Source organism: Buteo buteo, chromosome Z (genome assembly GCF_964188355.1).
Source record: "Buteo buteo chromosome Z, bButBut1.hap1.1, whole genome shotgun sequence".
Lineage (NCBI taxonomy): Eukaryota > Metazoa > Chordata > Aves > Accipitriformes > Accipitridae > Buteo > Buteo buteo.
This window is the reverse complement of record NC_134204.1, coordinates 37091075-37102366: the sequence shown is the minus strand read 5'-3', so window position 1 is coordinate 37102366 and position 11292 is coordinate 37091075. Positions and strand designations below refer to the sequence as shown.

Below are 11292 nucleotides of genomic sequence, written 5' to 3'. Positions count from 1 at the left end.
AACAGTTTAAGAAAATTGTTCTTCTACATGCTAACAAGTGTACACTCTGGGTAAAGACATCACTGAAACCAAGTTCTGCTTAGATGACACCTGTCATTGGATCATGGTTACATTCATGCTGAGAATGGCTTTATAATGGAAATGGAAGTTTAATATGAAGGTAAGAAAGAATCTGGGATGAGCACCTGAAAATGTGGGATGACTGAAGACTGCACAAATTCATCAGAATGTGCTATGATATGGCAGTTAAAAGGAATGTAGTTTCTCAGGCTATCCAAGCAAAAGTTGATGATTATTTTGTAGTATTCATGGAAGTATACTGCTAGAATCAGCATTTTCAACCGGAAGTAATTTTTCTTTTGCATGAAGATCTATTTATGTATTTGCTGAATTATTTCATAAATTATATTTTCCTTGCAGAAATACTCAGCATGGACATCTGCAAACTGAGAATAAAGAACAATGATGTATGCCAAAGATATTTTTAAAATGTAAGCTGTAAACACTGTATTATGTTTGGTTGGACGATGAAATGAAAACAGATTGGTCAAGTAGTAAATAAGAGCAACATTTGCAGCTGTTGAAGGTAACAGGAGTAGAGGAGGTTTGAACACTAATAATTCTTAGCTTGAAGTGTGTATGAAAGAGAATATAATCTGTATCAAGGAAATCTTGGAGTTTTCTTATTTAACCATGAAGGATGGTGTACAGTTTCACATTTTCTTCTCTGAATTTGGATGCCATAAATTTCACTGTTTTCTCTCTCAGTTCAAAATATTAGAGAGCTTGAGATTATTGTACAGAATTTTGTTTCCTCCGTTATGTTTTGACCACAAAATGACAGGGATGCAGTAGACTTCAGTAATAACACCTCTCATCAGCACCATATTTTAATAGTAAGAAATTGTTGAAATTTTAAATGCAATTGTCATGGAAGTAAATTAACACTGTTCAAGGCAAAGATAACATCCCACAGGAATCTATGCATGCCATATGCAATATAGCTCTCAGAATGATTTTCCATGTACCTGTCTGACATGCTTTCTACTTGTGAAACATGTATCACTGAAAAAGAAGTAATAAAAATGTATTAGTCTGTGTGATTTCTAAGCAATTCCTAATATTGTATGTACAGTGCTACCAATACAGTAAGTTCTCCTGCCTTTGACATCAGTATTTAGAATTTATCTCAGAACAAAGCATTTTAAGAACTCTATCTGCTCTCTGTTGCTTATTTACTACGTAAAAAACCCTATTAAATAATTTTCCTTTCCCAATTGACAACTCTCTGTAGTAACATCATAGACTGGCATGCCAAGGCGTAGAGGGCAATCAAGTGCCACAACTAGAATTTCTAATTCCATGTCAAGCATTGATACACAGCATTTTACAACAGCAGATTTCAGTCCTGATGCTGTACTTTATTCATATGCATATAGATCAGTTCTACACCCAATATTATTTTTCTTGGCATGTAGCTGGCATATAGCTTATTTCTTCCACATTGTTTTGAATGTATTGTATATTTGTCCTTTGCTGTAACAAGTGAGTCAGATATTTTCATGTCTCACCACAGATACAGTAAATGAATAAATGTCATTGTATTAAATCAGTTAGAAATCTGATTCTGATCTTTGAAAACAGAACTTGAGTCATAGGCATGTATCTACCTGTGGACATTAAATTTACTGCACAGGCTCCCAGCACTTGGTGATAGGCACAAGTTAGTCTGTGTTTCTTATTCCATGCCTTAATTCAGCAAAGCACTTAACCAAAGTGCTTGATCTTAAACAAATACTTAAGTCTTTTACCGTCAGACTTTTTTTTTTTTTTCAAATTAGTGTCCCAGTTCATCAAAATAATGATATTTCCTGAACCCCCAAAATAAGCTAGAAGTTTGTCAGTCTAGATTTTCTGCTGGAACTCAGCACATCACTTTGTATATAAGATGGATGTCTTCTGGGAAGCTTTAGGAAAACAGCACAAAGCAGCTGCCAACAAGCCGTAACAGCCATCCTTTACCACTAAGCACCTGAAGAAAAATAATTGCCTGCCTCAATTTAAAATGAAACACAGTATGGCCCAAATAATGAAAGAAGTAAATGTCTCATTTTGCCGGACAAGAATAAAATCATCTAGAACTAATCTAAAGTTGTCCAGGGCATAATTCTGTCATCAGCCTTTTATGTTTTGGAACCCACTTTCTTAATTGGGAACATTTTGTACTGTCATTTAATTTTTCTCTTGTATGCAACAAACAGAGCCTGCTTCATCATGACAAATAGAAGAGAAATTCTGTCTTGGAACTTACCAGGACAGAATTTTTGTTTTATTGTAGGTATGTTTGTATTCCATGCTAATAACTAAGCACAGCTGTCATTTGTTATGTGATTACACTCAGTATGAAATAGAATGTCTTGGTTTTGTATGGTTTGGAGATGGTTACTTAAAGGGCAGCTACAAAAAGGATGGAGGCTTTCTCTTCACAAGGAGCCACATGGAGAAGACAAGAGGCAACCGGTACAAGCGGCACTGGGAGAGGTTTCATCTCGACATTAGAAAGACATTTTTCACAGTGAGAACAATCAATCACTGGGACAACTTCCCCAGGGTCATGGTAGAGTCCCCATTGCTGGAAGTTTTCAAGATACGATTGGACAGGGTACTCCATAATCTCATCCAGGTTCCCTTTCTCACGAAGGGTTGGACCAGATGATCTTTCGAGGTCCCTTCCAACCTGGGCTGTTCCATGATTCTGTGATTAGAAAGAATTAACACAGATTTGCAAATTTCTAGAGAGTGGGTATCTCTTCCTTTGTATAATTACTAAGGTTTTATAAATTTAGAACTTGCAAGTGCTTTTATTTCAGTGCTTTCTTGTAAAGAATACCATACACTGAAGGTGTGTAGACATCATTGTATAATTTGATGTAAGTCTGCCACTTGCATAGTAGTTTTCCACAACCACAATATACCGTTAATTCTGAACTGTGACCCATGGTGCAGAAAGACTAATCTCTCATTACAAAACTTGGTACGTAATTAGATTTGACACAATGCTTATGGTATTATTGTCTGATCTCTTCATATGTGGAGCTATTTATGCACTCCTAGTTTAAGGTCAAAATGACTCGCTAAATGAGTAAAATAATTATCTACACACTGATTCTATCTGTGCTTTTGAGGTCCGCTTGATACTCCATTTAGTTTTATTGCTGAATTTCGGTTGTTACAAGATAGGGAGTTGAAAAAATTGACTCTTTAGGACTTGCTTCCCCTTCCTCAGAACTTTACTGTATGTTTCTTTTCTTAAAAAGAATGCAAATAAAAAAACCCCTCTGTCAAATATTCCATCAGGGCCCTGATGGCACCGACAGGTCTTACCAGCCCTGCCGAGCCTCCCCCAGCGCCTCTCCCCACCCTGCCCAGGGCCCAGGGCCCCCTGTCAGCCCCTGGGGCCACCAGCCCCTGCCCCAGCGATGCTGCAGCAGAGCCGGTCTCCAGCTCGCCTCAGCCCTGCCCTGCCCGGCCTCTGGGCTGATGTCCCACCCTGGAGCTGCCCACCCTGGTCCCCACCAAGAGCCTGACGCCCGGGAACGGGGGCTGCCTCTGCCTGCTCCCACCCCGGCTGCCCTGCTCCTGGCTGGGGTGGTGGGCCAGACCCTGGCTGCCAGGCCCCTGCCCTGCTCGGCTGCCTCCCAGTGCCCAGGGAGCACCTGTCCCTGCCTGCACCCCGACACATTCTCCCTCTTCCTTCAAAGCGTGCTTTGTAGTTTGTCCCCGTTAAATAAATACAGAGTTTCTACATCATTCAGCTTATATGAATGCATTTTCATTCTATTTTCCAAGGCAGAGAGAGAGAGATTTCAAGTCAGAGCAATTTAAATGCTGCAGAGGGATTCTTAGAAAGGAAATCCATGGGATTTTGTTGGGTCTATGATGGAAATAAATTGCTGCTCCATGTTAATAACCTTTCTGTATCACTTTGCTAACTACTTCCAGCTCCTCATCCTGCTTTGCAGTGCCATGAGGGCTTTGTACTTCCAAAAGGACTGCAGGGCTGCCCTGACAGCAGTCTGAGCATACACTGCCCACAGCTGCTCTGTGCTTGGAGCGGCTTTCCACTGTGGTTAGAGCTGACTGCAGTCACTACAGCTAAGTTGTTTTTTTTTTTTTTTTTTTGGGGGGGGGTGGGGGGGGCGTTGATACTGCATAGCCTGTCATCACAAATAACATGCCACTGCATCCAGGCCTCAGGAAGACAATGTTGAGTCACAAAGGCGAGAATGTAACAATTCTCAGAACAATTTTTTTTTTAAAAGTGTATTTGTTTACACAGTAAGCCAAAGCAAAGGGAAACATACACTCCAGACCACACCGCAAAGGCAAGAGTTCATTATCAGGCCACAAACACAGTTACGTGCATATACTACAATCTTGTTTTTAAAAGGTTTTTAGGAAGCCAAAAAATTAATTATTCAGAAAAAAAATACATTATTTATTCCTGTTTTTAAATATAGTTTTATCCTGTACAAAAAATTGTCCTATAATCCCTACTACAAGAATGCTTTAACCATTCAAGATGACATTCACTATCAGGTTTTTTGGGATGACCCAATTTCTGAGAAAAAGAATAGAAAGTACCGTCCATCTGCCCTGCCCCCTCAATAAAGTTTGTAACCTGTCTGCTGAGGAGCTCTAGTCACATAGGATTTAGAGAAGGAATCTATCATTTTTTGCAAGCAGGAGCAATTTATAAGCTTTCAGAATCAGCCACAATTGGCATATGCTCTGTGGAGACTTCTGAAAGAAGACTGAAATTAGACCTGTCTAACTAACTAGCTAACTAACTCTTGAGACCTGACGAATATCTCAATAAAGAGTATATTCAAGTCTTGGGCCAAGCAACACGTCTCCTTTTGCATTTCTAGAGCCAGGAACTGAAGCTGAATGCTGGAGGTCTGTCCCATGCTGTCAGATGCCTCTCCCTGCATAAGCCAGACAAAGAGAGGTGCTCAAAATGAAACCCACCACAAGGAAGACAAAAAGAAAGCAACATTACAGAAGCCAGACAGAAAACAAGCTGAACAGAAAGAGGGCTGGATATGGATATGCAGATTTTGGAAGAAGACATCAGTCAGAGGTGCAAAGGAGTTGCTTTCTGAGTTTATAAGGTAGGTAGGCAGCAGCAGAGAAGGCGAAAGTCTACAGATGAAGAGATAGACAGCTGTTTAAAGGCATGCATAAAAGAGGAATGAATAAAACTCAAAGCCAGAACAAGTAGGATTAGATGAAAGCAAAAGGAAGCGGGATGTAGTAGATTATAGAGCAGAAGGGTCTCTGCAAAAAAGGAACTTGATGTTTCTGTGCCCTTTGTCTTTGCATTTTTCTATCCCCTGTAAATAGCATGAAACCTGTTAGCAAGAAATATATTGCAGCCCTTTAAAGTGCTGGTCCTTGTGCAGAATAACACACTAACCCTGGGACAATTTAACCCGTTAATTCTAGTGTTAGGTCTGTTGTGTTCATCTGATGGGCCAAAGATTGCTGATGGCACAAATCATGTCCCACCTGATGGATTTTTGTCTTGGCAGGTGCAGGTTTTCAAAACTGCTGCATGAAAGAAGCTCAAGATAAGCCCCATTAAAATAGCATTGTCTGCAAAGTTAAGTACTTACAAATTATGAACAAAGCAGAACTTTCCGTCTGCAATCTGAATTCAGTATCCTACAGTATCCATGTCACAATGCAAACTGCATTCCAGGTTAATGAGTTATTTTTTTCTCCAAAACCTTGATTCATTCAGTGAACAGGATTGACGATGGTCAGTGTTAAACAGAGTTGTGTTCCTAAGCAGGCTATTGCCGATGCAATCTCTCTGGCAGATAACACAGAATTGGGAATGGGATGAAGAACCAGTATGGAGGACTCCTCCAGTATTCGCCTCGTCCCCTTCTATTTCCAATTATCCCATCCCAGTCACTCTTCTGACCTGTTCTTTCTTTCTTCTTGCCAGTTCTGCTCTCCATCAGCACCCAATTCCTTCTTCAGTAATTCAGTTAAGGCATGACAGATCCTCTCTCGAGTCTCCTGAGTCATTGAGGGCAAGATGCCATTTAGATGGTAAAGGCATAACTACAAAACAAAAGCCAGTTTCCTATTGAATACTAAGTCACCATTGCACAGTGTCAAGGACAAAAAAGAATTATCAGAATTTTTTTTAGCATCAAGTGTGATTTTTCTTGGTCTTACTCTCAAAACCAAGATAATTTGGTTAAAAAAGAAAAAAATCCATTCTGAGGTAACAGAAAATACCATTCTGCTGTATATAAGCTTAAAAAAGTTAAAAGCAACCAAAATACATCAAGTTCTATTTTTGGACACACTTAGCTGTACATGTTTATACCAGTCTTGCCAATAGTGGAAATATTTTACTTTTTTTTCTCTTTTTTTGACTTGCAAACATATTGGTGTGAGGATACTGTCATATTCCATATTCTGCACCCCATTAAGTGTCACTATACATTTTCAGTACTCATAAGCATAATCATTAGTATTAAAAAGAAGACATATCCCATATTCATATGTTTAGTAAAGAATTTAATGCTATTACAACAAAATTAAGTCTCAGATTTTCTGTTCTACAGAATTAATTAGTTCATACACCCTGAAATCACAGAAAAAAAAGTTATACTGAGACTAAAAATATTATGGTAGATGTGGAAACATAGCCTAATAATCTAAGACTCTGACTTTAAGCATAAACCTTATTTTCTCTGTCTTGCTACTTTTAATGCTGGAATAATACTATGCTGCAAAATATGATTAAAACTGATAGTCCCATTTGCCCCAGCTTTTAATTAATTTATTTTACAAATATGCATTGTTTACTGCTGAGTTTGGTGAGAATCATTCTAGCAGAAATAAGAAAAAAGTACATGTTAATTTGCTAGTCTTTGTGATACTTATTTTCTGTCCAATATAAACTTCCCAACTCCAAAACTGCGGTACCTGTGGTACAGGGCTAACAGGAGCCTCTCCTCTCATACAGCAGTCCCATATTTATTTATGGGACCAATGCTGCTTAGTCCAAAGAAGGCATGTAACACTTAGGTATTCTTCATCAAAGAAGAATATGGCTCCATGGCATGTGCCACCACCACAATTTGGTTTTTTTTGATAATGGGATGGCCTGCATGGTACCAGGCCTGCTGGCGCCAGATGGGATTCATCTTTCTCAAGGGGAGAAGAGGGTCTGCTCATGAGCTAGCAGGGCTTACTGACAGAGCTTTAAACTAGACTTGAAGGAGGAGGGGGATAATATCAGGCTCGCCTGTGACAAGCTGTGGGAGGTTAGAGGGACAGGGTGCTAGTGATGGCCCTCAGCCTGTTGCTCTGAGATGTGCTGGGTACAGTGGAGCACACTTGAAATCTTACAGAGATGAACCAGAGGATCCCGAGGTAATAGGAACCAACAGGGGAACAGCAGTGAAATACCTCAAAGGAATTAAGATGTGTTCCTCTAAAAAGGTGACACAGCTGACAGCCCAGCTGAAGTGCCTCTGCACCAATGGACACAGCATGGGCAACAAACAGGAGGAGCTGGAAGCCACCGTGCTGCTAGAAAGCTACAACCTAGTTGCCGTTACTGAAACTTGGTGGGATGAATCCCATGACTGGAGTGCAGCTATCGATAGCTACAGGCTGTTCAGAAGGGACTGGTGGGGAAGGAGGGGTGGAGGGGTTGCTCTCTATGTCAAGAAATGGGTAGATTGTGAAGAGCTCTCTCTGAGGAATAGCCACAAGCACATTGAAAGCTTATGGGTAACAATTAGAGACTGAGGCAACAAAGGGAACCTTGTGGTTGGTGTTTAGTACAGGCTGCCCAGTCAATGGGAGCCTATTGACGAAGCCTTCTTACTTCAGCTACAGGAGGCATTGTGTTCGCAGGCTCTCGTCCTGCTGGGGGACTTCAACCACCCCAGCATCTCTTGCAAAAGTAGCACTGTGGCTGTAGGCAATCCAGGAGACTCCTGGAGTGCATCAAGGATAACTTCTTAAGCCAGGCAATAGACAGTCCTGCCAGAGGGAATGCGTTATTGAACCTGATGGTCACCAACCCAAGTGATGTCACACAACAGCAGTGATGTAAAGATTGGAGGCAGCCTGGGCTGCAGTGATCATGTACTGGAGTTCACAGTCCTAAGGGATATGGGACAGATGAAAAGTAAAGTCAGGACCCTGAATTTTAGGAAAGCAAACTTTCAGCTGATCAAGGAGTTAGTCAATAGGACCCCCTGGGAAACTGCCCTCAGGGACAAGGGAGAAGAATAGAGTTGGCAGATCTTTAAGGATGCTTTCCATAGAGCACAAGAGCTCTCGATCCCCAGGTGTAAGAAATCAGGAAAGGAAGGCAAGAGACCAGCATGGATGAGTCAAGACCTGCTGGTCAAACTAAAGGGCAAGAAGGAAATGCACAGGCAGTGGAAGCAGGGACAGGTATCCTGGGAAGACCATAGGGACACTGCCATCTGGTTGTGTAGGGATGGGGTCAGGAAGGCCAAGGCGCAGCTGGAGCTGAACTTGGCAAGGGACATAAAGAATAATAAGAAGGGCTTCTACAGGTATGTCAACCAGAAAAAGAAGGTCAAAGGAAGTATACCCTCCATGGTGAATACAGCTGGCAAACCAGTAACAATAGATTAGGAGAAGGCTGAGGTACTCAACAACATTTTTACCTAAGTCTTCATGGGCAATCTCTTCCCACACCTCTCTAGTGAATGGACCTCAAGGCAGGGACTAGGGGAGCAAAGTCCCTCCCACTGTAAGAGAAGATCTGGTTTGTGACCACCTGAGGAACCTGAACATACATAAGTCTATGGGATCTGACAAGGTGCAACCCAGAGTACTGATGAAATTGGCTGATGTAGTTGCCAAGCCACTCTCCATGATATTTGAAAAGTCATGGCAGTCAGGTGAAGTCCCCCGTGACTGGAAAAAGGGAAACGTTGCACCCAGTTTTAAAAAGTGTAGAAAGGAGAACCTGGGGAACTACTGAACTGTCAGCCTTACATCTCTGCCTAGGAAGATCATGGAACAGAACCTCCTAGACGCTATGCTAAGGCACATGGAGTACAGGGAGGTGATTCAAGACAGCCAGCATGGCTTCACCAAGGGCAAATCTTGCCTGACCAACCTAGTGGCCTTCTATGGTGGAGTGACTACATCAGAGGACAAGGGAAGAGCTACGGATGTCATCTATCTGGACTTCTGTAAGGCCTTTGACATGGTCCTCCGCAACATCCTTTTCTCTGAATTGGATATGGATTTGATGGATGGACTGTTTGGTGGATAAGGAATTGGTTGGATGGTCACATCCAGAGGGTAGTGGAGAACAGCTCAATGTCCAGATGGACATCAGTGACTCAGGGGTCCTTATTGGGACCAGTACTGTTTAAGATCTTCATCAATGACATAGACAGTGGGATTGAGTGCACCCTCAGCAAGTTTGCAGACAACACCAAGCTAAGTGGTGCAGTTGACATGTCTGAGGGACAGGATGCCATTCAGAGGGGCCTGCACAAGCTCAAGAAATGGGCCCATGTGAACCTCATGAGGTTCAACAAGGCCATGTGCGAGGTCCTGCATGGGACCATGGGGTCAGGGCAAACCCCAATATCAATACAGGCTGGGGAATGAAGGGATTGAGAGCAGCCCTGTGGAGAAGGACTTGGGGGTACTGGTGGATGAAAAGCTGGACGTGAGCCGGCAATATGCACTTGCAGCCCAAAAAGCCAACTCTATCCTGGCCTGCATCAAAAGAAGTGTGACTAGCAGGTTGAAGGAGGCAATTCTGCCCCTCTACTCTGCACTGGTGAGACCCCACCTGGAGTACTGCATCCAGCTCTGGAGTTCTCAGCACAGGAAAGACATGGACCTGTTGGAGCAGGTCCAGAGGAGGGTCACAAAAATGATCGGAGGGCTGGAAAGCCTCTCCTATGAGGACAGGCTGAGAGCTGGGGTTGTTCAGCCTGGAGAGAAGGGGGCTCTGGGGACACCTTATTCCAGCCTTTCAATACTTAAAGGGGCTTATAATAAAGAAGGGGACAAACTTTTTAGCAGGGGCTCTAGTGATAGGACAAGGCGTAATGGTTTTAAACTAAAAGAGGGTAGCTTTAGACTAGATATAAGGAAGACATTTTTTATGATGAGGGTGGTGAAACAGTGGAACAGGTTGCCCAGAGAGGTGGTAGATACCCCATCCCTGGAAACATTCAGGGTCAGGCTGGATGGGTCTCTGAGCAACCTGGTCTAGTGGAAGGTGTCCCTGCTTCTTGAAGGGGGGTTGGACTAGATGACCTTTAAAGGTCCCTTCCAACCCGAACTATTCTATGATTCTATAAAGTCGTCACTGGATCAGTTTGAAAGACAACCATTGTTCTTTGGAAGACTTAGTTCTAGCTTTGATCTATCTTATAACAGGCAGACAATATGCTAAACCCTAGAAAATGTTTTTTTGGTATAAATAACTGCTCTTTTAAGTATACAGAATAATGTATGATGCCTGCTCTCAGGTGCTGTCTAGCACGTGTCTGTTTACATGAGAAAAGGAAGGCATGAGCGTTTTCAATGGGGTGTCTGCTTGTGAGTCAAAGAAAGGAGTTCCCCAGCTGTTCCACCCCTAATTCTACTAAAAACAATCAAAAGACAAACAGACTTCATCCTGGTGTTCCCCGGAATTAAGCTTCTCTCATGTCACTCCCTCTGGTTCTTTTTGCTTGTGTGACTGGAAATAAAGAGCCTTTGCTAGGATACAGTGAGAGCTAGAGCATGAGGGAGTTAGGGGTAAAATTTTTCAGTCGTTTCTCTTCCTTAACACTAGCATTATTGCAAATTGAATAGAAGCCTACTCTAAATCTGAAAATTTTCAAGAAAACTATTGCATTTGGAGAAGACTCTAACTGAAATAGCTTTTTTTTTTTTTCCTAGCAAAAAAACCCCTCTTGCATGAATGCATGACATCTATACAAATTTGCTTTACATAGATAAGGCTCTTCTTCTCTAACAAAGAAGAGCTGTAACAACGTAACATCACTCTAATTGAGGGGACAAGGGCTGTAATAATTTAACTGCATCACTTAGTTACACCAAGAAGGTAGACAAGTTAAATCAAAAATGCCACCAGTAAAGTGTTAGACACAACAGAGCTACAACATGGCTGGCTGAAGGTTTAATTATTTTCTCTGTTTTGAATACTAGATTTTTTAATATGCTTGTATACTAGCCCTGAAA

The 11292-nt window shown here is 41.9% G+C and overlaps 1 long non-coding RNA gene across 1 annotated transcript in view; it reads right to left on the bottom strand.

Moving 5' to 3' along the window:
• Positions 1-4204: 4204 nt before the first annotated feature.
• The window catches only part of LOC142027311 (uncharacterized), a 33034-nt gene continuing 25946 nt past the window's right edge, over positions 4205-11292 (bottom strand). The window contains exon 3 of the long non-coding RNA XR_012649086.1: positions 4205-6135. This is a non-coding gene — a long non-coding RNA (uncharacterized LOC142027311). The remainder of the gene's footprint in view (positions 6136-11292) is intronic.